The sequence below is a fragment of the Nelumbo nucifera genome, chromosome 7, assembly GCF_055504915.1.
Source record: "Nelumbo nucifera cultivar China Antique chromosome 7, China Antique-T2T, whole genome shotgun sequence".
Taxonomy (NCBI): Eukaryota; Viridiplantae; Streptophyta; class Magnoliopsida; order Proteales; family Nelumbonaceae; genus Nelumbo; species Nelumbo nucifera.
The window spans coordinates 39,796,728-39,820,427 of NC_142655.1; the positions used below are offsets into that span (position 1 = coordinate 39,796,728).

Sequence of the window (23,700 nt, forward strand, 5' to 3'; positions counted from 1 at the left end):
CAGTTTAAGGGTATTACACAGAAACATACTAAGGGAACATGAATCAAAGATGCACTTTTATTCATTTACAATAAACTCATAAAGTACATCATTCTGATTGAAGCTAAGGGCATACAAAACTGTCCAACATGTATTAGATCAAGCGTGCCTGTACATCTTTCAAGCTTACCGTTAAATGGCCGTTTTGTCATCTTACCCTGAAGGCAAGGCTCACTGGTGGGAAGATCTTCTACAGTTAGAAAATCCAAAGGACCATCCTTTACCAACCTTGTGATACAATCAATACTGATATGGCCAAGTCGATAATGCCACAGGCATGTGGGATTAAATGTATCACGGATTCTTTTCTTGAGGATATCAGCCGATGTAGTTTCAGCTATGTTAGTTTCTTGAGAAGGATGGAGAACATAGAGACCATTCTCAAGTTCTCCGTATGCGATGAATTTGTTGTTTCTTTTAATAGTAATCGTATTACTAAAGAAAACAGAATTTTCATTCACACACAGTTTTGAAACAGAAATTAGATTTCTTCTCAAATTTTGTACATAGAGACAATCTTTCAATACAATTGATCCTTCTCTAAAAATTAATTCTATGGTTCCTATAGCCGTAGCTGCAACACTTGCAGAAGTCCCTAAGTAAAGTGTTACCTCTCCTTCACTCAGCCTTCTGCTTATCTTGTAGAAGTCCCTAAGTGTTACCTTCCCTTCACTCAGCCTTCTGCTTATCTTGAACCCCTGCAGTGAGTTACACGCATGGGTTAAAGGCCCAGAGTCAATACACCAGGATGCAGAAGTTACCAACAAATTGGTTTCTATGACATAGGATTCAAAATTACCTTGCTTGGATTCCATGTATTGAGAACAGTTCCTCTTCCAGTGGCCGATCTGCTTGCAAAAATGATAGGCTCCAATTTCTTGTCTTTCTTCTACTTCTTGGGTTTGGTGGCCTTCTTCTGGGGCTTTCTCTTTGCCCTCCTCTTCTTGCCCTTCTTGCTAGATTCAACAAGCATAGCTAGGGGTTCATCATTCTTTATCAGTTCTTCGGCCCTCTGCAACATATTGCTAAGTTTCTAAACTGGCATTCAGCTTATTCATGTTGTAATTCATGATGAACGGATTAAAGGAAGGGGGCAAAGAATTCAGGATGGCATCTATCTGGGTTACGTGGTCCAGCCCCGATCCAAGAGCCTCAAGCTCATTGATGTAGCTCATCATCCGAAGACAATGGTCATGAACTTGCTGCCCCTTGGACATCTGTGCGGTCATGAACTGCTTCAAGACTTTTTGCCGAGTAGAATGATTATGCTCTTCGTACATTATCTTTAGACTGTCCAATATGTCCTTGGCAAGTTCGATCTGATCAATCTGCCTCTGTATCGGATTGTCTAGGGAGACAATGATATAGCACCGGGACAAGGAGTTTTTCTCTTCCCAATCCAAATAGTCCCTCCTACGGGCCTCAGAAGCCCTATCACCCAGACGCTCTGGGGTAGGGTTTTCAGCCACCTTGTCCAACTTCTCAGAAGTCAAGACCAGCATAAGGTAATGGTACCAGTCAACATAGTTTGGACCCTTAAGCTTGTTGTCATCAAGAAGCTTTACAAATTGTCCGTTTGCCATTTTCTGATAAAAGAGCAAACATCAGTCCACAACCTAATTTGATTCATGTTATCTACATAGATATGGCTTTTAATCTATGTTCCATTCCATACATCACATGCAAGGATAGAATTGATCCAATCAATTAATTTCTATAAAGCTCATTAATTAAAGCCCATTTTAATCCATAATACTACTAATTAATATTATCTAGGTATATGGGCTGAATAACAATTAGCAGTTCGGCCCATATATCTTTCCTACAGATAGTGGGCTTTTGCAGTTTTAACACCTTAAAACTGGGCTTTACAGGTGTGGGCCGAATTAAATCTCTTAATTAACCATCAATCCCTTGACCCAAAAGTGGGAAATTAGGGCTGACATCAGCCTCCATCGAACCACAAATTTGGTCCAACCAGTTTGAACCAATCTGGTTCGAATGGGTCTAGGGTTTGATTTTAATTAAAGAAATAATTCAAGAAAACGATCTGAAATTAAATTTACTGATTAAAGAACAATCAAGAATTAGTCATAGGACAGTTCGCACACCTCCATCTTGCAAAACAAAAGTCAGAACCTAGCTTGCAGTTTCACAAACTGCAAATCGCAGATAGCGATTTTGATATCTGCGAAATCTCCTTCTGCGCCGCCATCTTCGATCAAGAAAATAAAATAAATAGAAAACCAAATTTCTATTAATATTACATCCCGAATCCTATACATTCAGTCTAGAAAATAAAAATAATTATTTACAGACCAGAATGTAAAAACAAAAACTACAAATCGCAGGTTCACTGTGCCAATCAAGATTTCGATCTCCAGTTGTACGAACAACCCATAAATCAAGAAAACAACAAAGAACAGTTCTAAATATAATCCAGATTTATAAAAATTAATTTCAGATCATTCACCCTTTAACTGGGAACCGATTTCCCAGAAAAAAACCCTAATCTGCGCAAATCGAGTAGAACGCCTTCTCCCCATTTGCGCAGGTTCAGATCTGATTTAATTTGGTTCAAGATTTGAACTCTGGCTCTGATACGACTGAAGGGATGAGAGATCCATCATATGGATGACCGAACCCTGTAGGAAGGTTAGGCAAATTTTCAAAAATTTCTATCTCTCCCATGTGGGAATCGCATTCCCTGTTTTAGAAAAACTGCATTTTTCAAGGATCAATCTTGAACCAAGAACCAAACCAGATCTGAACCAAAATGGTAGGAGAGGAATATACCTGATACGAAGATGCAATATCTCCCAATGAAGGTGTTCACGCCCAAAGAAATACTCCAAAGACTGCTCCCACTGAAAATGACACAGTGTAGGGTGGAGCAGAATCAGCAGTGTTCTTCCCAACAACCGAACCCGTCACAAGAATTCGATGGAGGCAGTGAGCACAACTTCAAATCAGTCTTTCTCCAAAGACTGATATCAAGAACCGATCTTGATCACTCCTATAAAATTGGAGAACGAACTGGCAGTATGGCGGCGGTAGGAGGAGAACGCAAGGAGAAGGTGCAATCACACTGTATTCGACTTCTCTCTGTGCTCTGAGATCTTGTATCTCTAGAAGGCTGGAGTATTTGGGATGATCTGAATGGTTTGCCCCCTTCCTCCTTTTATAGGCTTAAAGAGAGCTCCTAATCTCATTAGGAGTTTCCTAGTCCAAATCTGTATTTGGATTAGGAGTTCTCTTTAAGAGATACTAGAAATCTGGTCTGGTTCAGGGTTTCAAGTAAACCTACACTGCATGTACCTCGGGTCTCACCCTGGCAGCTGAGACAGGCTACCCCAACACTTGGCGGCACATCAGTGTCAGCCTTAGCAGGATAAATCTCCCTAGATTTATCCAATGGCTGTGAACATTCTAAATTAACACGAGTCTCATAAATGTCCAGTTTAAGGGTATTACACAGAAACACACCACTATAACATGAATCAAATATTTACTTTATTCATTTACAATAAATGTCATAATGTACATCAATCTGATTGGAGCTAAGGGCATACACTGTCTAATAATGATAGGGTGTGATGCCATACAAAGAGAGCCAAGCTAGCCATCATTAAAAGGAAGTGAGCCTGAAAGCTTAATGGGCCAAAAGCTCATTACGAACTAAGTTAATTGGATTAATTAAATAGGGGTGAATATGGATATGGATGATAGCTATAAACATATAACCCTAGCAAGTGCACTAGTTATCAAGTAGTATAAAAATATCGTTCCCACGGGGATTTAACAAAATAAGTATTAGACCCACAGTCTTCCCTAATTATTTGGACAATCGAAATTCAGATTTGAGAAAGAACTACCGGAAATAAAAACTAGAAAAAGAAAATAAAAGCAAGGGTGATTACTAACCGAATATGCAATGGATGAAATCGCTAGGACTTTTAGGTCCACCTAACCAATGTAATGAATATTAATGGATTCGATTTACCAAGATTGTTTTCCATTCCCATAAGCTGAGGTCTTTCCAATTTTATTTAATATTCTCTCTCGAAATAAAAGCAAGCTGAGGTCTTCTTGCCGCCACCTTCTTCTTGAGATTTCTTGAATTCTTGATCTCCTTTCCTCTCTTTCTTGACTTCTTTTCTCCTCTCTTGACTGATTTCTCAATGCAATTCGTGATCCCCTCTAGAGATTGAGTGATGCCTCCAGCTAGTCCACCCCCCCCCCCCCCCCCCTTTATATAGCTTAAAGGGGAGGGGGTGGTCTCCTACTTCCTCTTGAAGTTTATCTTACAAGAATAGAAAGTCCTATTCTAATCCTACTCTTTTCTCTTTATCTAATGAACTCAATCCCTTTATCTTTCTAAGATTACATCAAGAATATAGATCTGGAAGGACTCCTCTCAGTTTCTTGTTCTTGGATTCGTATTAAACCTTCTCTGCGAATTGGGCTCCAGCCAGGCTTTTCTGCAAGTTGGGCTTCAGCTGCGGATTGAAACTTCCTACGAATTTGCCCCGACTTTGGGCCCGGATTTGACTTCGATGCAGGCCGAATCAATGAAAGCCCAAAACACGAAAGTTGTAGCCTTTTCTCTTATCTTTCCTATGGGTCTTCAATCAGCCCAATCAGAGTTCAGATACGCGAGTTAGGCTCAGATTACTGAACGGTGCCGAAACTATGAAAAATCATCCAATTTTTCTTTGCTCTTGATGTCTTCTTTCATGCCCTGAACCGAAATACAAGAAATATGAGTCTAATTAAGTACTAATTCAGTATAAAAGATAGAATATTAGGGGATAAATATGATAGATTTTATTCTCATCAAATCCCCCCACACTTAAATTCTTGCTCGTCTTCAGGCAAGACAAAACACAAGCAAGAAAAAACTAACTTTCCTACCGATTTTTAAACTCAACTCTCCTTCCTCTTTCTCCACAAATATTCTAGGTTAACTATTGCAAACCATTAAATCAATGCAACCAAGTTATACTCAACTCATCTATCAGCCAATCCAATTCTTACTACTACAAACCAGGTAGTAAATTAGGGAAAACCTCTCTCTCTCTCTCTTTTTTTTTTTTTTGGGAAGTGAGTGCATTTTATGCTCCGTCTCACTTTTGGATCACTCGGCTAGTAGGTGCATTTTATGCTCTGTCCTACTGTTGAATTTGCTGGATAGTAGGTGCATTTTATGCTCCATCCTACTATTGAATTGCTTGGTTGGTAGGTGCATTTTATGCTCCATCCTACCTTTGAATTACTTGGTTGGTAGGTGCATTTTATGTTCCATCCTACCAATTGTAGCAATGGTAAAACAACTATCCCATTTACTTAAACCTGAATTTAGGACTACCTTAACTGGAAATGACTTTAGATAAGTCACGTACCCCTTGATCGTACCTCATTATTAGGTTCACAAGAGTTTTCCTAGAACATTGTTTCAATTGATTTCAAAAGAGTTGGGGTTTTGGTTTTTTTTTTTTTGTATGAATCATAAAAAAAATGACTTAAATCAAAAAATTCTAACCTAAATCCTAAATCCTAAATCCCCTCCCCCACACTTAAAACTTACATTGTCCCCAATGTGAGGTTAAATGCAAAGAAAGGGCAGCAAAACTAAACTAGAAATGTAAAAAAGAAAAAGGAAAAAAATAAACTTCCCTATCACAAATCAGATCCTCTAACTCTCGTGGTTTCAACTTTCGGTGTGCTCCCCTTCCATCCATCATGGGTGGGTTTAAATATGGAACAGGGGCCTGCAAAACAGAGGGTAACGGTCTCTTATTAGAAATCGTCAACATATTATAATGAGCATTACCTTATCCTTCTTGACTGTCCTCCAAATAGTTTAAAATCTTCTTAACTTCATCATCCAAGTTATCTTTCAAAACAATTTCAGGGTAAGGGAGAGGAAGTTGTTAGACAGTCTTGTATGCCCTTAGCTTCAATCCGATTTGATGTACTTTTGACATTTAGTGTAAATAAATGAAGTGCATGTTTGATTCATGTTGTTTGGTATAATTTTGTGTAAGACCCTAAAACTGGACACTTATAGAGATTCGTGTTAGTTTTAAATGTTCACAGCCATTGGATAAGTCTGGGGAGATTTATCCTGCCAAGGCTGATACTGGTATGCCACCAAGTGTTGGGATGGCCTGTCTCGGCCACCAGGGTAAGACCCAAGGCACATGTAGTGTGGGATTACTTGAATCCTTGAACCGGACCAGATTTCCAGTATTGCCCTGGACCTTGGAGACAGATGGGCAAAACTCGAAAGTTACACCTGCCCCCTAGACTCGATTATGACATTTCACAAGGTGTCGAATCGGGCTGTCTTTGATATGTCAATCAGTGAGATCCTTAGCGGGGGTCAAAACCTGGGCATGTTGGGGCAGTCTGAGAATTCATCTGAGTGAGTGAACATAGTGACAGGATCAACCCATTTGTCGGACAATGGTAATGATCGGGAATGTACTCTCTCTGATGGAAACCAAACTGCTGGCAGTTGATTTCAATCATTGGAATTTTGTTTTGCAAAATTAATATATATATGTATTTGTACGGTTTCAAAATGTTTGCAAATGGTTATAATTCCCGTGATCCATGTGAGTAGAGAGTGCGGCACTGTTCCTTGCAACCGAGGGAGAGGTCCTCTCTTGTCAGGCTGTGCTAGATCATTAAGATGGCTTGTCCCAGGGACCACTTAATGTAAGTGTTGGGCCCATAGGGTCCATGTGATGGGCTCAGGGGTTCACTGAGTTTTTCAGTGAATTTGACTGGACCTTGTAATAAAAGCTTGGCCGAACCCATGTGGCTGGTGTGTAGATCAATACTTGGGTCCCACGCCATACAAAGAAGCCCAACTAGGCAGCAGATTGGAAACTAGTTAAACACTGAACATTTAATGGGCCAAAAGCCCATTTCGAGCTGGGCTGATATGATCACCCATCTATGGGGCGAATCTAAGATTAATGTTAGTAAAAGGATTGGGCCTTTAACCTTATCCACTCCAGGAGACCAAATTCTAATTAGATTTGAATCTGGTAACCTCCTGATAAAATCAGGAGTAAGCTAACTTAATCTGCAGATAGGATTAAGATAATCCCCTATTCAAATACTGATTTGGATTTGGATAAGTCCTAATTAGGAAGTTTTCTTAATCAAGAAGAAAGGAGGACAACCCAAGAGGAAACATCAGATTTCGAACCAAGTTTTTTGGCAAGAAAACTCCCTGCGAATTGAGATTAGATCTCATACAGACTCCAGAGAGAAGAGAAGCAGTTCAGCCATCTTCATCCTAGGAGTTCTCCTCCAGTCGCCGCCATTCCCTCTTGCAAGATTTGATCTTTGCAGCAATAGGAAGTCAAGAAAATCAGTTCTTGACATCAGTCTTGCAGGAAAGATTGAAAAAGATTTAGTGTTCAGAGTTTCCAGAGGGTTATTGCGAAGGATCCAGTGTGTAGGACGCACCCTTCCGGTTCCGTTCCACCCACAGCTGTGTCATCTTCAGCAGGATCGGTTCTTGGTGTCTTCTTTGGGCGTGAACACCAAGGAGATACTGTTTCTCCGGATCATGTATAATCCTCCCTTTTTCCTTCTGGTTCAGATCTGGTTTGATTATGGTTCAAGTAGAATCCTTGAATATTGTATTCTAAATTTAGGGAATGCGATTCCCAGTTGGGAGAAGGTAGGAAAATATTTGAAATTCGGCCACCCATTCCGCAACCTTTATGGCGTCCATTAGGTGGATCCTACCATTCTTTTAGTGGTATCAGAGCCACAGGTTCGAATCTTGAACCAAAAGAAAATCAGATCTGAACTTGCGCAGATGGACAGAAGATGTTCTGCCAAGATTTGCGCATATTGTTTTCTTTATTTCAAGAAACTGTTTCTTGTTAAGGACGATTGATCTGAAATTAATTTTTGTTAAATCCAAAATTTATTTAGAACTGTTCTTCATTTATTTTGATTTAATGGACTCTTCGAACCTGGACCCTTCGATCTCTCGAGTATAGCTCTCTAGATGGAAATGCATTAAGTCCAAGAAAAACCATTAAATTCAGATGAATCATATATATATATATATATATATATATATATATATATATATATATCTATATACCATTCAATTCACACTATGAATTATTCAGTCGATTATGTGAATTCCTCTCTCGATTCATTCACATAACACAAATCAATTAATAGGTGGCTAAGCTCTTAATTGCATTAAGCACAATAATTCATAGACTATATGGAAATCACAATCTTGAATAAATCATAAAGATAAAAATATATTCATTAACATGGTTAGGCTTTCCTCAACCCTAGCAAGAAACAAATCAGTTCATGATAAGAGAATTAAAGCAAACAAAGGGAAAGAAAGAACTCTTGAATTCGCCCACGGTGCTGAGATCTCCTCTTCTTGTCCGCCACCTTCTTCTTGAGATTTCTTGAATTCTTGATCTCCTTTCCTCTCTTTCTTGACTTCTTTTCTCCTCTCTTAACTGATTTCTCAATGCAATTCGTGATCCCCTCCAGAGATTGAGTGATGCCTCCAACTAGTCCATCCCCCCCTTTATATAGCTTAAAGGGGAGGGGGTGGTCTCCTACTTCCTCTTGAAGTTTATCTTACAAGAATAGAAAGTCCTATTCTAATCCTACTCTTATCTCTTTATCTAATGAACTCAATCCCTTTATCTTTCTAAGATTACATCATGAATTTAGATCTTGAAGGACTCCTCTCAATTTCTTGTTCTTGGATTCATATTAAACCTCCTCTGTGAATTGAACTTCAGCCAGGCTTTTCTGCAAGTTGGGCTTCAGCTACGGATTGAAACTTCCTGCGAGCTTGCCCCGACTTCGGGCCTGGATTTGACTTCGATGCAGGCCGAATCAGCGAAAGCTCGAAACACGAAATCTCTGCAATCACAGAAGGAGGGGGCGGCAGCCTTTGGAAGCATCACACAATCACATTCTCTTCAGAGTTGAAATCACAGAAGAAAGATTTCTGCAATCCCTGCAAAGATCTTTCTTGCCGCTTCCTTCCTGCAGCCGCTAGACATCCAGTTCCATCTCCAGTTGTGGGAGAAGTCAAGATTCGATCTTGACATCAGTTCTTTGAGAAAGAATTGATAGGAAGCTGTGCTCACATGCCATCCTACTGTTTCTTGCGAAGGACAGAATTCTTGGAGAAGAATACTGCTGATTCTGCTCCATCCTGCACTGCGCCATCTTCAGTGGGAGCAGTCTTTGGATCCTTCCTTGGGCGTGAACACCTTCGTTGGGAGATACTTTTTCTCTGTATCAAGTATAATCTTCTCCTACTTCTTTTGATTCAGATCTGGTTCAGTTTATGGTTCAAGATTGATCCTTGAAAATATGATTCTCTAAATAGGGAATGCGAATCCCAGTTGAAAGGGAGAGAAAAATTTTTGAAATTCGCCCCTTTATTCTGCATGATTTGGGCATCTATACGATGGATCTCTCATCCCTTCAGGCCATCCATATGATGGATCTTCCTTCCCTTCGTGTGCAAGTGTGGGCTAACAAGATTGGCTGAAACGAAATCTTTTTAGATGAAAAGGTAAATGAGGGTATGTTTGGCTGAAATTTCCCAAGGTGGGGTTTTCAGACATTCTGAGTTGATTGGTGGGGTTAGAATGGCCCAACTAGATCTGGATTATTCAAATCTGGAAAGTGTTCGATTCGGTAAATCTGGGACCTTGAAACAAAATCTTTTTATGATCAAGGGGCAAACAAGGTCTATTTTTGATGAAATTTCATAGGTGACTTGGAATTTGGTATTTTAAGATCTGTTTGGGTAGTTTAAGGTGATTGGAAAGGTTAGATTAGGTTAATTAGCCCTGGATCGAGCGGACTTGGAATTTGGTTAATCTGAAGCCTTGAAACAAATTCTTTTTTTGAAGAAGGGGCAAACGGAGGTATTTTGGGCTAAGATTTCATAGATGGGTATTTAGGGTGTCTGGGATCTGATGATGAGGTCTGATCTATCTTTGGAGGGTCAAGGTCATAAGAATTTTGTCAATAAGATGTTTTAGAATGGAATCTTAGTTTGATGAAAAGGCAAATGGGGGAATTTGGGGTTCAAACTTTATGGGTGGGTGTTTTGATGTATTTGGAGTTCAATGGTGTGGTTTGATCATTTTGAATGTATCAAGATTAAGGGAATCTGGGCTCCGAGTGTTTAGGGTAACGAAAAAGGTCAAAACCGAATCTGTTTTTGATGAGTGGGTAAACGAGGGAATCTAGGGATGAAATCTCATGGGTAGGTGTTTTAGAAGGTCCTGGGTCTGATGGTTATGTCTGATCTAATGGTTAAGGTGTAAGTGGGGGTTGATCGGGGCCATTGGATAGGTATTTGGCAGGTTTAACAATGGATCTGAGGGCTCTATGGTGAAATTCTAGATTTTTGGATTTTTGGGTGTTTCAGAGAGGTATGGGTCTGATCAGGTATTTAAGGTAAATTGGAGGTTCAAGCGGTGGACCAAGCAAAAATCAGGTGCTGACACTCGGAAACCTCGAGGACAATGGAAGACATCGATAAATAGAAAAGACAACAAACACCACAAACACTTAGTATTTTGAGTAGCGATAGCATAACCAAGTAAAGCTACAACAATCCAAAGGGACTTCGTATGCGATAGCACACCCCATATCACTAGACAATTCAAATAAATGATCCGTGATATTATCATGAGAATATCGGTATGTTGCTTAAATCACATCAATGTTAGCATGTTCCAAAATCTTGCATAATAAATGGGGACTTTCCTTCGTACCATATTTTCCCTACTCGATGCTTTATGACGGGTTTGTCGAAGCCCTCAAAATTAGTACTAGTCTCACAATAAAATATTTGTAGTAAAAGTGGTACTAGGTCAAATCCCACAGGGAGCAAATCAGTAATCTCTTAGCCGAATGGATAAAGTAATTGTGTGGGAAAATTTAATAACTAAAATTAAAAGAATAACAAACCAAATAAACAAGAGAAAATTAGTCTTACCAAATTCTGGTTCAAGGGTTCGGGTTGAATCGATTGGCCATCGATCCTAGGTACATTTCAGCATTCTTGCAATTCAAGCATTTAACCTTAGATTTATTAGGATAGCCATAATAAACCTTGTGTTTTCCTAATTCAGTTGACCAAACCCAGCATTCGATCAACACTTATCACCACTCAACTGGGTACGATAGCGTTCCATGTTAAACAATGATAGCATTAAGATTTGTGAAAACAGTTAAACCAAAATAACAATAATTGAGATAGCTGCAATTACTGAATTTTGTTCCATCGATTCCTTTAGGTTGAACCATGTTAAAACATTGGTCAAAGGCTGTCACGAACAATTGACCAAAAAAGATATCAACCTAATTGCTACTTGTACCATTATTCGTGACAATTACGGATCACCGAAATCATGGTTAGCAATAGGAAAATCAACATTAATTCAGTTTGTCAAACTAATTAACATCAACATCCAATAAAAATATGCACAAGAATCAATGAATACTTGAATTAAAAAGCAAGAAAGTAAATTAACTACAGAACCTCACAATGACACAATCGAACCTCCCCCATTGAACCAAAAAAAGAAGCTTAGTTGCTCATGATCTACGCAATCTCCATGCTTTTCTTCTCCATAGCCGAACTACCTTCTTGAGCTTCTTGGTCTTCTTGATGATCTCTTGGATCTGAGAGTGAGTGATGCTAGAGCTGGTTCACCCCCCTCTTTATATAGCCAAAGGAGAGGGCTATTTTCCAACTCCTTCTAGGAGATCATCTTATCTTTAGGGAGTCTTGATCTTCTTTGAACTAATCATATCCTATCTCTTATCTAATCCCCAACCTTCTTATCCTAATAGGATTACATTCAAAGTTTAGATCTAATAAGACTCTCTCCCTCTTGGGAGGTTACATTCGAATTAGGACTCTAGACTCTTGTATCCGAGTTGGGCTTCTCTGCTACTTGGACTGCTTCCAGGTTCTTCTACGAGTTGGGCTTCAACTGTTAAATGGGCCTGGCTGTGAACTTGCTCCAACTTTGGGCACGGTTTCGTACTCGCTTTGGACTAGATCAGTCAAACCCCAAAACATAAAAGTTATGGGCCTTTCTTTCTTGTTTCTAATGCTTCTTGAATTGCCCAATTCGGAGTCCAGAATTGTGAGTTAGGCCCAGATCACTGACTATCGCCAAAACTGTGCAAAATCATCCGAATTGGCCTATTTCTTTCCAATTGCCTTCTTTATTGCCCTGAATTGAAATACAAGAGTAATGAGTCCATTTAAGTGCTAAATAAATGTAAAAGAGTGAATATTAGGGGATAAAAATAGGGTTATTTTTTGTCTCATCAAATCCCCCCACACTTAAACTTTGCCCATCCTCGGGCAAGGAAAAAAACTCAAGTAACCCAAAAGAAACCAACTACTGATTTTCAATCTTTCTTTTTCTCTACATGAGGCCTGGTTCATTGCATGCTTTAGTCTAGACTTGGTAACCTTTCCCTTTTCATCTCTTTCTCCCCTTTTCTTGTCTTAGAGTGATCGCAAATCACCATTCCTCATTGTCCCAAGTTAAATCGATAGTCAAGGAGACAAGCCTTCTAGGGCTGAAACTCCTTGGACTGCACGGGTGCTCATTGCTTTTAACAAACCAATTCAGCCAGATGCAATTACTTTTCTTTGAATCAAAACAAGGTGTGCTTATTGCCATAAGCTTGCTATGTATCACATCTCCACCACTTAGTGTGAATTCCTAGGATCTGAAGGTGAGAATGGGGTTGGAGTTCTAGGGTGAGTGCATTTTATGCTCCATCTCACCCTTGCCTTCTTTTCAAGATGTGAGTGCATTTTATGCTCCATCTCACACTTGCTTTCATTTCTAGATGTGAGTGCATTTTATGCTCCATCTCACACTTGTTTTTGTTTCTAGATGTGAGTGTATTTTATGCTCCATCTCACATTAGTCACGATTTTATTTTCAAACTCCTTTTTTTTTTTGCACAAGAATCATAGGTTTTCACTGCCTGATCCATGAATTCATTGATCGTGGTCTCTATATGCCTAACACAACAAGTTCTAGAATAATCAACCCATGTTTGACAGATAAATATGTGAAAATCAATCAAACCCTTATGCATCTAGCCTATTGATCGATTAAAATCATGAGGTACCATATGCAGCCAAGAAAGATTTAGTTAGTCATGCTTGCATCCTTTCAAATCTATTCAGCCTAAGCGCATGATTCCTGATAAGTTGAAATCATTCAAGGATAAGTTTCCAAGAGCAGAAATTTCAAGAAGGTAAGGTATCCCAAATTTCCATCAAATTTCCCTAATCCCCCCACACTTAAGTTATACATTATCCCCAATGTATGTGATTATGCATAAAGTAGAAGGATTTGGGGGTACTTCCCTGTTTGTCTTGTTGGGTTCCTGTTAAACATAAAAATAAAAACCAAACAAAATAACAAAATTAACTAAACATAATGGGTTGCCTCCCAGAAGCGCAATTGTTTAACGTCGTTATGCTCGACGTCCTCTTTTTGCTCCTTTAATCCAATGAATACTGAGGAATGTCCAACGAGATGTCTACCGTAAAGGGGACATTTGCACCCTCGTGGAACAACTTCAATCGATGTCCATTCACCTCGAAGATCTTACCTGTGTCGAGACTTTTGATCTTTACTGCACCATAGGGAAAAACATTAGTCACAGTAAACGGACCCATCCACCTGGAACGCAACTTACCTGGCAGGAGTTGAAGTCGAGAATTATACAATAAGACCTTTTGTCCAATTTTAAATTGTTTTCTTAAGAGTGCATTGTCATGGAACGATTTGGTCTTTTCTTTGTAGATTTTTGAATTCTCGTATGCCTCTAAACTCAATTCTTCCAGCTCTTGCAACTGGAGCTTCCTTTCCTTCCATGCTTCTTCAATATTCATGTTGCATTGCTTGATTGCCCAATAGGCCCTATGTTCAATTTCCACTGGCAAGTGGCAAAATTTGCCAAAAATTAACCTGTAAGGGGACATACTTATTGGGGTCTTGTAAGCTGTTCGATATGCCCAGAGAGCATCATCTAGACATAGGTTCCAATCCTTCCTTCCTGGATTCACCATCTTTTCCAAGATGGACTTTACCTCTCTATTGGAAATTTCAGCTTGCCCGTTAGTCTGGGGGTGATAAGCAGTGGCAATTCGATGATGCACCCCATATCTTCTCAACAAGGCTTCAACTATTCTATTGCAAAAATGGGTCCCTTGATCGCTTATGATGGCTCGAGGAATGCCAAACCTACTGAAGATGTTAGACTTTATAAACCCTACAACACATTTAGAATCATCAGTTTTGGTGGCTTTGGCTTCCACCCATTTTGAGACATAATCGACTGCCAAAAGTATGTAAGAAAAACCACAAGAGGGGGGAAAGGGTCCCATGAAATCAATGCCCCAAACATCAAATATTTCACATATAAGAATGGGGCTTTGGGGCACCTCATTCCTGCGAGATAGTGTACCTGTTTGTTGTCATCTTTCACAGTTTTTACAAAACAAGTAGGCATCTCTAAATAGGGTGGCCCAATACAGCCCACTATCCAAGACTTTTCGAGCAGTCCTCTTTGGCCCAAAATGGCCCCCACAAGCATAATTATGACAAAACCTTAGAATCGACATCTACTCCTCCTCAGGGACACATCTTCTAATCATTTGGTCAGAACAAAATTTCCATAGGTAGGGTTCGTCCCATACATAATATTTCACCTCATACCTGATTTTATTCTATATGGGTCTACTAAGGTCATTAGGCAAAATTCCCGTGACCAAGTAATTCACAATGTCAGCATACCATGGAGTCATACCTCTCATGTGGAACAACTGCTCATCAGGAAACAACTCACAAATGGGAGAGGAGTCCTCGTCTTTCACCAACCTACTTAGGTGATCAGCCACCGAATATTCAGCTCCCCTTCGATCCTTGATTTCTAGATCAAACTCTTGGAGAAAGAGTATCCACCTTACCAGCCTCGGTTTCGACTCCTTCTTTGCTAGTAGGTATCTCAAAGCTGCATGGTCAGAAAAAACAATCACTTTAGAGCCAAGCACATATGACCTAAATTTGTCTAAAGCAAACACAATAGTTAATAGCTCTTTTTCAGTGGTTGTGTAATTGCTCTGTGCAGCATTCAACGTTTTGGAAGCATAGTTAATGACATGGCTCTTCCCATTTATTCGCTGCCCTAGAACAGCCCCTACTGCATAATTGCTTGCATCCGTCATGATCTCAAAAGGCAAGTTCTATTCGGGTGGTTGAATGATGGGTGCAATGGTTAATAAAGTTTTAAGCTTGTTAAATGCTTCCTTGCACTCATCATCAAAATCGAAAGGCACATCTTTTTGCAGCAAACTGGACAATGACAGGGCAATTTTTGAAAAATCTTTGATGAACCTGCGATAAAAGCCTGCATGTCCAAGAAAAGAACGAACCTCCCTAACATTTGTAGGGTAAGGTAAACTCACAATTAAATCAATTTTTGCCTTGTCGACTTCTATTCCTCTGGCTAAAACTACATGTCCCAACACAATACCCTCCTTCACCATAAAATGACATTTTTCATAGTTTAAGACAAGATTTGTTTCCACACACCTATTCAGAATTTTACTTAAACTATTCAAGCAGTCATCAAACGAATCACCATAAACAGTAAAATCATCCATGAACACTTCAATGCATTTTTCAATAAAATCAGAAAATATGCTCATCATGCATCTTTGAAAAGTGCCCGGAGTGTTACACAAACCAAAGGGCATTCGTTTGTAGGTGAAGGTGCCGAATGGACAAGTGAATGTCGTTTTCTCTTGGTCCTCCTGCGCAATAACAATCTAATAATACCCGGAGAATCCATCGAGAAAATAGAAGAAAGCCTTACCTGCCAGCCTCTGTAGCATCTGATCAATGAAGGGTAGGGGAAAATGGTCATTTTGAGTGGCCAAGTTGAGTTTTCGAAAATCTATTACCATTTGCCAGCCACCTTGTACCCTCATGGGAATTAGTTCATTATTTTTATTTTTTACTACAGTCATCCCAGTTTTCTTAGGCACAACATGAATAGGACTTACCCATTTGCTGTCTGAAATTGGATAAATTATCCCTTCATATAACAGTTTAAGCACCTCTTTCATTACTACCTCTTTCATTACCGGGTTGAGTTTCCTTTGTGGTTCTCTAACCGGTTTGGCATCATCTTCCAAGAGGATCCTATGCATGCAAATCGAGGGGCTGACCCCTTTTATGTCAGCTAGGGTCCAGCCAATCGCCTCCTTATGGTCCTTTAGGACTTTGATGAGCCTCTCCTCTTGCTCCTCAGTCAACCCTTTTGCAATGATCACAGGCAGTGTCTCTTTTTCGCCCAAGTAGGCATATTTTAAGTGATCAGGTAGGGTCTTTAGTTCCAGCTCCGGAGCCTGCAAAATAGAGGGCAGTAGCCTTGTGTGAGAAACCATCGATTGAACATCAGAAGTACTTACCTCCTGTTCAGGTTCCGGAGTATCATAGGATGCATCGATCTCCTCCTCCCTGTCCAATTGTGCCTTATATTTCAACTCATTGTCCATGTCCTCCTCTCCAAAGACTTCCTACACAATCGAATCGATAGTATCAATAGAGCAGATCGAATGACACTCACTAGGATATTTCATTGCATCAAAAATATTAAATTTTACAATCTCTTCGTCAAACTCGACGGAGAGGGTACCCTCGTCCACATCTATTTTGGTCTTGGCCGTTTTCATGAATGGCCGACCTAATAGAAGTGGGGCTGAACTCGTGGCTGTGTCTTCTTCCATCTTCAGGATGTAAAAATCAGCTGGAAAGATCAAATCGTTAACATGCACTAATACATCCTCAACAATCCCTTCTGGGTATGCATTAGAACGATCAGCCAATTGAATAACAACTCTAGTCTCTTTTAAAGGACCTAGTCTCAATGCACAGTAAATCGAGTATGGCATGACATTAATAGATGCACCTAAGTTCTACATGGCACGCTCGATTCGTTTATTGCCAATCACACAGGGTAGGGTAAACATACCTGGAGCAGCACGCTTTTCTGGCAAAGTCCTCTTGATCACGGCTGAAACGTTCTCTCCCACTCTTACCTTTTCATCAATTCGCAGCCTCCTCTTGTTAGTGCATAACTCTTTCAAAAGTTTTGCATAATTAGGGATTTATTTTATTGCATCTAGCAAGGGAATGTTGATCTCCACCTTCCTGAAGGTTTCTAACACTTCTTGTTCATATTCCTCTTTCTTTGAACTTGCCAACCTGCTAGGAAAAGGTGGTACAACATTAGTAATCTTAGGGAGAGGGGGGTCCGATTTTACCTCAATGGGGCTGTTGTTTGACCCTTGTCCTTCCTCTTCTTTGGCTGCCTTCGATGGTGAACTTGGTTGGGACTGCAACTCTCTTCTGCTTCTCAACACCACCGCACTTGCATTCTCTTTCGGATTAACTATCGTTTGTGAGGGTAGTTTCCCGGAGTTCTGCGCCTCCAACATGCTGATGGAAGTGGCAAGTTGGCTAATTTGGTTCCCCAAATTCTGAATGTTAGCTCTCGTTTCCTGCTGAAATTGCTGAGTATTAGTAGCGAGAGCCTTAACTATATCATCCAAAGACATACCTGAATTCGGGGGTTGGCCTTGCGCTGTGATGGGTGTTGAAAACTGGGGCTGTCGATTGAAAAATTGGGGCTGATATTTCTGTTGTCCTCCTTGGGTCCCGTAGCTTAAGTTTGGATGATCTCTCCACCCTAGATTGTAATGATTGGAGTAAGGATCATACTTTCGTTGGGGCTGGCCCGGGAATCCTCCCACGGCATTGACTTGCTGCATCGGGCCATCTTGTAATGATGGACATATGTCCATAGGATGTCCAAGGATCGAACAGATACCATACACCCTGGCAGTTTGTAACTGTCCTGCTGCGAGCTGCTTAACCAAAGCAGTTAAATCAGAAATCTGGTTTTCTAAATTTGCATGGCTTACCTCGTTAACTCTTCTAATGGTACCTTCTGTCCTTGTACCGAATTGCTGAGAATTTTCGGCCATATTGGAGATTAATTCCCTGGCCGCTTCAGGTGTCTTGTTCACTAGAGCTCCTCCACTGGCTGCATCGACCATACTTCTATCCATGGGCTGAAGCCCTTCATAGAAGTATTGGATTAACAATTGTTCAGGAATTTGGTGGTGGGGACAACTAGCAACAAGTTGCTTAAACTTTTCCCAATATTCATATAATGTCTCACCACCAAACTGCCGAACTCCACATATTTCTTTTCTTATATTCGCAGCCTGGGACGCAGGAAAATATTTATCTAAAAATATCCTATTCATTTCATCCCATGTGCGTATAGAACCGGGAGGGAGAATATACAACCAATCCTTTGCTTTATCTCTTAAAGTAAATGGAAAGGCTATGAGTTTTACCTGGTCCTCGGTCATACTGTGGGGTTTCATGCTTGAACAGACGACATGAAATTCCTTTAGATGTTTGTGAGGGTCCTCACCTGGGAAACCATGAAACAGAGGTAATAATTGAATCAAACCAGATTTGAGTTCAAAGGCTACCTCAAGAGTGGGGTACGTGATGCATAAGGGCTGTTGGTTCATAATTGGTGCAGCCAACTCCCTTAATGTCCTCTCTCTGTCAGCCATTCTTTCTACTTCTTCGAAGATGGGAAAATCACAAGTGGGTAGATCGATATCTGAATTCACCCTTTTAAGTGAACGATCATTCCTTTGCTTCGCCTCCTTTCTTAAACGATGGGTGGTCCTCTCAATTTTGGGGTTGTACTGAAGTTCACCTTGTTGAGAAGCACGAGTCATAAACAAGATGATTAACAAAAGAAGGTAATAGCTAAGAAATTAACGTTGCTCTCCGGCAACGGCACCAAAATTTTGACGGGTTTGTCGAAGCCCTGAAAATTAGTATTAGTCCCACAATAAAATATTTGTAGTAAAAGTGGTACTAGGTCGAATCCCACAAGGAGCAAATCAATAATCTCTTAGCCGAATGGGTAATGTAATTGAGTGAGAGAAAAGAAAAGAAAATAAATAGCAACTTAGACAAGAGAAAATCAGTCTTACCGAATTCTGGTTCAAGGGTTCGGGTTGAATCGATTGGCCATCGATCCTTGGTACATTTCAGCATTCTTGCAATTCAAGCATTTAACCTTAGATTTATTAGGATAGCCATAATAAACCTTGTGTTTTCCTAATTCAGTTGACCAAACCCTGCATTCAATCAACACTTATCACCACTAAACTGGGCACGATAGCGTCCAAATAAAATAGTGATAGCATTAAGATTTGTGAAAACAGTTAAACCAAAATAACAATAATTGAGATAGTTGCAATTACTGAATCTTGTTCCATCGATTCCTTTAAATTGAACCATGTTAAAACATTGGTCAAAAGCTGTCACAAACAATTGACTCAAAAAGAAATCAACCTAATTGCTACTTGCACCATTATTCGTGACAATTACGGATCACTGAAATCATGGATAGCAGTAGGAAGATCAACATTAATTCAGTTTGTCAAACTAATTAACATCAACATCCAATAAAAATATGCACAAGAATCAATGAATACTTGAATTAGAAAGCAAGAAAATAAAGTAACTACAGAACCTCACAATTACACAATCGAACCTCCCCCCTTGAACCAGAAAAAAGAAGCTTAGCTGCTCATGATCTGCGAAATCTCCATGCTTTTCTTCTCCATAGCCGAACTGCCTTTTTGAGCTTCTTAGTTTTCTTGATGATCTATTGGATCTGAGAGTGAGTGATGCTAGAGCTGGTAAGCCCCCCTCTTTATATAGCCAAAGGAGAGGGCTATTTTCCAACTCCTTCTAGGAGATCATCTTATCTTTAGGGAGTCTTGATCTTCTTTGAACTAATCCTATCCTATCTCTTATCTAATCCCCAACCTTCTTATCCTTATAGGATTACATTCAAAGTTTAGATCTAATAAGACTCTCTCCCTCTTGGGAGATTACATTCGAATTAGGACTCTAGACTCGTGTATCCGAGTTGGGCTTCTCTGCTACTTGGGCTGCTTCCAGGTTCTTCTACGAGTTGGGCTTCAGCTGTTAAATGGGCCTGGCTGCGAACTTGCTCCGACTTTGGGCTCGGTTTCGTACTCGATGCGGACCGGATCAGTCAAAACCCAAAACATAAAAGTTGTGGGCCTTTCTTTCTTCTTTCTAATGCTTCTTGAATTTCCCAATCGGAGTCCGGAATTGTGAGTTAGGCCCAGATCACTGACTGTCGCCAAAACTGTGCAAAATCATCCGAATTGGGCTGTTTCCTTCCAATTGCCTTCTTTATTGCCCTGCATCGAAATACAAGAGTAATGAGTCCATTTAAGTTCTAAATAAATGTAAAAGAGTGAATATTAGGGGATAAAAGTAGGGTTCTTTTTGGTCTCATCAACGTGGGATTAACTATATTATGGATTCTTTTCATGGGGATATCAGCCGATGTAGTTTCAGCTATGTTCATTTCTAGAGAAGGATGTAGAACATAGAGACCATTCTCCAGTTCCTCGTATGCAATGAATCTATTGTTTCTTTTAATAGTAATCGTATTACTAAAGAAGACAGAATAACCATCAGCACACAGTTTTGAGGCAGAAATCAAATTTCTTCTTAAATTCTGTACAAAAAGACAATCTTTGAGTACAATTATTCCTTCTCTAAAAATTAACTCTACGGATCCTATGGCCACAGCTACAACACTTGCAGAAGTCCCCAAGTAAAGCGTTACTTCTCCTTCACTCAGCCTTCTACTTACCTTGAACCCCTACAGTGAGTTATACGCATGAGTTGAAGCCCCGGAGTCAAAACACCAGGACGCAGAACCAACCAACAAATTGGTTTCTATGACACAAGATTCGAGATTACCTTTCTTGGATTCCAGGTATTGAGGATAGCTCCTCTTCCAGTGGCCGGTCTGCTTGCAATAGTGACAGGCATCTGATGCCTTGTCCTTCCTCTGCTTCTTGGGTTTGGTGGTCTTCTTCTAGGGCTTTCTCTTTGCCCTCCTCTTCTTGCCCGATTTGCTTGCTTCAACAAGCATGGCAATGGGCTCATCCTTCTTAATCAATTCTTTGGCCCTCTGCAACATATTGCTGAGTTCCTGCAAGCTGACATTCAACTTGTTCATGTTGTAATTCATGATGAATGGATTGAAGGACGGAGGCAAAGAGTTGAGACTAGCATCGATCTGGGTTACCAGATCCAGCCCGGATCCAAGAGCCTCCAGTTCGTTGATATAACCCATCATCCGAATTGGCCTTTGGACATCTGTGTGGTCATGAACTGTTTGAAGACCTTCTGTCGAGTAGAACATTTCTGCTCTTCGTATAGTGTCTTGAGACTGTCAAATATGTCTTTGGCAAGTTCGATCTGATCGAACTGCCTCTGTATTGGATTATCCAATGAGGCAATAATATAGCAGCGGGCAAGGGAGTTTTTCTCCTCCCATTCTTGGTATTCTCTCCTTCGGACCTCAGAAGCCCTATCTCTCGGACGATCTGGGGCAGGCTTCTTGGCCACCTTATTCCAGTTTCTCAGAGGTCATGACCAGCATAAGGTTTCGGTACCATTCGACATAGTTTCGGCCCTTAAGCTTGTTGTCGTCAAGAAGCTTTGCAAATTGTCCATTTTTCATTTCCTAATAAAAGAGTAACATCAGTCCACAATCTAATTTGATTCAAGTTCATTACATAGATATGGCTATTAACCTATGTTCCATTCCCATTTGAGTGGGTGATCATAGTGACAGGATCAGCCCCTTTGTCGGACAAAGGTAATGATTGGGGATGCACTCTCTCTGATGGAAAGCAAAACTGCTGGCAGTTGATTTCAATCATTGAAATTTGTTTTGCAAAATATATTTATATACGGATATACATATTATATTATGATTTCAAAATGTTTGCAAAAGGTTTTAATTCCCGGGATCCATGTGAGTAGAGAGTGCAACACTGTTCCTTGCAGCCGAGGGAGAGGTCCTCTCTTGTCGGGCTGTGTTTGATCATTATGGGCTGAGAGGTTAAGTGTAAGATCATTGAGGGTAATACCTGATGGGCTAATCTTGCATCTGCCCGCATTCCTTGGGTTTTTATAAGGTGGCTTGGCCCAGGGACCACTTAGTGTAAGTGTTGGGCCCATTAAGAGCCCATGGTGTTGGGCTTAGGGGTTCACTATTTCTTACAGTGAATTCAGCCAGGCCTTGTAATAGAGGCTATGCTGAACCCATGTGGCTGTTGTGTAGATCAATGTTTGGGTCCCACGCCATACGAGGATACCCAACTGGGCAGTAGTTTGGAGGTTGAATGATCACATGGACTTAATGGGCTTAAAGCCCAATTCGAACTGGTTTAATTTGATTAACTAAAGAGGGGCGGTTCTGGGATTTAGATCAGCAGATAAGATAATGAATTAACCCTATCCACTCAGAGAGTCCAGATCCAAATAGAGATTTGGATCAGGAAGCTCCTAATGAGTTTAGGAGGGTTGATCTTGATCTGCATATAAGATAAGGGATTATCCTTATCTCTTAAAGAGTGTCCAGATCCAAATAAGGATTTGGATTAAGAAACTCCTAATAAGATTAGGAGGACCTCTCTTTAAGGCTATAAAAGGAGGAAGGGGGCGAACCCCAATTCACTCAATTCTGATTTCAGATACAAGAGAGAGAAGACAACTCCAGTAAAATTGACGCCATCTTCTGCTCTTGCCTCCTTCTATTGTTGTTGTCATTGCCAATTCATTCTCCACCTGTAGGAGCGATCAAAAAGCGTTCTTCATATCAATTTTTGGTGAAAAACTGATCTGAAGTCATGCTCACTCACCCGCCATCAAATTCTTGCTGAAGAGTTTGGTTCTTGCTAAAGAACCACCAGCTGATTCTGCTCCACCCTATGCTGTGTCATCTTCATTGGGAGCAGTCTTTGGCATTTTCCTTGGGTGTGAACACCTTCGTTGGGAGTTACTGCTACTCCGTATCGGGTTTATCCCTCTCCTACCTTTTGATTTCAGATCTGGTCCGGTTTAGGTTCAAGATTGATCATTGAAAATGCAGATTTTCTAACACAGGGAATGTGATTCCCACATGGGAGAGAGAGAAATTTTTTGAAATTTTGCCCTATCTACCTGCAGGGTTCAGCTATCCATATGATGGATCTCTCATCCCTTCTGCGAGTATCTCTCTGACGAATTCAGGGACTACTTAAAGGTCAATGGGATATCACATTTAGCTGCTCCTGCCACTCCACAATTAAATGGTGTTTCAGAGAGGAGGAATAGGACCTTATTGGATATGGTCTGGTCACTTCTCGTACACTCAGAGTTACCCACATCCTTTTGGGGTTATGCATTGGTGACTGCGATATACGTGTTGAACCGGGTTCCAACCAAATCAGTTCTGAAGACTCCCTATGAGCTTTGGACCAGAAAGAAACCAAGTGTAAGACACTTGAAGATTTGGGGTTATCCGGCACATGTTAAAAGAACGAGTGCGGACAAATTGGAATCCAAGACCAGTCATTGCCTATTCGTAGGC

General features: G+C 40.4%; 1 pseudogene; it reads right to left on the reverse strand.

Moving 5' to 3' along the window:
- Positions 1-14,854: 14,854 nt before the first annotated feature.
- LOC109114171 (uncharacterized) overlaps positions 14,855-23,700 on the reverse strand; it is a 34,664-nt pseudogene continuing 25,818 nt past the window's right edge.